At 40.7% G+C, this 1,843-nt stretch overlaps 1 pseudogene; it reads left to right on the forward strand.

Moving 5' to 3' along the window:
- Positions 1-1,600, forward strand: part of LOC138053568 (uncharacterized) — a 1,759-nt pseudogene extending 159 nt beyond the window's left edge.
- The last annotated feature ends 243 nt before the right edge of the window (positions 1,601-1,843 follow it).

The following is a 1,843-nucleotide window of genomic DNA, read 5'->3' on the forward strand; positions in this document are numbered from 1 at the left end:
TGTAAAATTAACTGACGTTAACATGCGAAACGTCAAAAACATTACCGTCCAGAAGCAAATGAATAAACAAGTGAAGTTGCAAAATCAGGAAAAATGAGGAGAATGACAAGATCTGCATTAGGGAACTTAAGCACGCGCGTTTTTGAGACGCGGACGGCAATCAGAAGTGAGCTCTTTTCCCTTTTAACATGTCTTCATACAATCACATTTACATTGAATCTTCTCATATCATTGCGTTAAAAATGCGTGAAAACCAAAGTTAATTCCCTGAGTTTTTGGGCGTGCATTTTCTGTTTTGGCCACATGATTTACGAAAGGTGGTTGTGAGTGGAACCAGGTAATGAAATGTTAAATATAACACACTTGGAAAAGAAGGATAACTGTAGAGTTAAAGAGACGCGTGAAATGACTATTTGAAGAGGTCCATCGCAACAGTTTGGTAGTTAAGAGACTTTCCCCTTTAGTGAATGAAAAAAGAGCTATTCGCACGTTGCTGGACAGCTTATGCAATTGTCTCTGATTATATACATGTACTTTGACTCTTTGTTAGTCGAATGCACTCTAAGTTTCACGCACAGAATGCTGCTAACTTTAATAATGTAATTTAATTTAATCAACAACTAATCAATGAGCTTACAACACTGATAAACATCTTCATTTGTTTCTTTATGAAAGGCGCTGCTCTGGGTGTAGGAGAAGAAGAAACTTGCGGACCAACAGCTTTTTCGCCAAATTTCCGAAAGTGCCTCTCACGAAGATCCTGATGGTTATTTTTTATTTCACCCAAGACGATCCTCAACAAAGGATTACAAGAACCCTGGGCGTAAACTCGGCTTTGGTCTCGCAAATCTGTAGACGTCTACAGGAAGTTTGTTCTACGGACATACGGAACAGACCATTCATACCCTTTGGCGGCCCTAATGTTGTAGTGAAGTGTGATGAAAGGAAATTCAATCACAAAGCAAAGGTATTTACTAATTGGGTAGGGGGATTAGCGGGGGAACAAATGTAACAAACTGGTAATGCTTGAGGACTTATACGATATATCATCAAAGTTCTCTCGTCAACCAAAGAAACCTTTATGTAACAAGATAATGAGTGTCAATTATTTAAATGAAGGTAACAAGACCTCCAGTTTGTCCCGTGTCTTTGCAGGCCAACAGAGGAAGAAGAGCTGCGCGAGACACCTGGGTTTTTGGTGTCGTCTCCTGTCAATATAGTCCAGTCAGAGGATATTTCAAAGTCGTCGAAAGGAGAGATGCAGCAACCCTTTTACCCATCATCCAGAAGTGCCTACATCCGGGCACTGAAGTTCACACGGATGACTGGCCAGCATATAGACGAATGATTGGACTGCCCAATGTGGCAGCACACCGAGTTGTAGTCCATGCCCATAATTTCGTAGACCCTCGCACTGGTGTACACACGCAGGAAGTTGAAACTGGGACAAAAGAGGAGAAAAGGCGTAAGAAAGGAGGACCTCCAGATCTATTTGGACGAAAGAATGTGGCGACAATGGAGGGGTGAAAATTTTCATGTCATTATGAGAAATTTTTTAGCTGTGTTAGAACTCCAGTTTCCAACGGATACTCCGGTCTAACTACAAACCAGTGTTTTGAATATAAGCGTTTCTGTATGTTTTTTTTAGATGCCATGGTGATCTATTATGTCTCATTAAGGAATGCATTTTGTTAAGCAATTATTGCTGTTTCATTTGGTACCCTAAGGACCTCTTTTCTGTGTCCTTGGGTTTTTCAAGTATGTCGTCATGTTGTTTTGTTCACACTACTCTCGAGACTTGCATTGTTGACACCAGGTGGTTTTATCGTTTTCTCTTGCGCGT

This window comes from Montipora capricornis, chromosome 6 (genome assembly GCF_036669925.1).
Source record: "Montipora capricornis isolate CH-2021 chromosome 6, ASM3666992v2, whole genome shotgun sequence".
NCBI lineage: Eukaryota > Metazoa > Cnidaria > Anthozoa > Scleractinia > Acroporidae > Montipora > Montipora capricornis.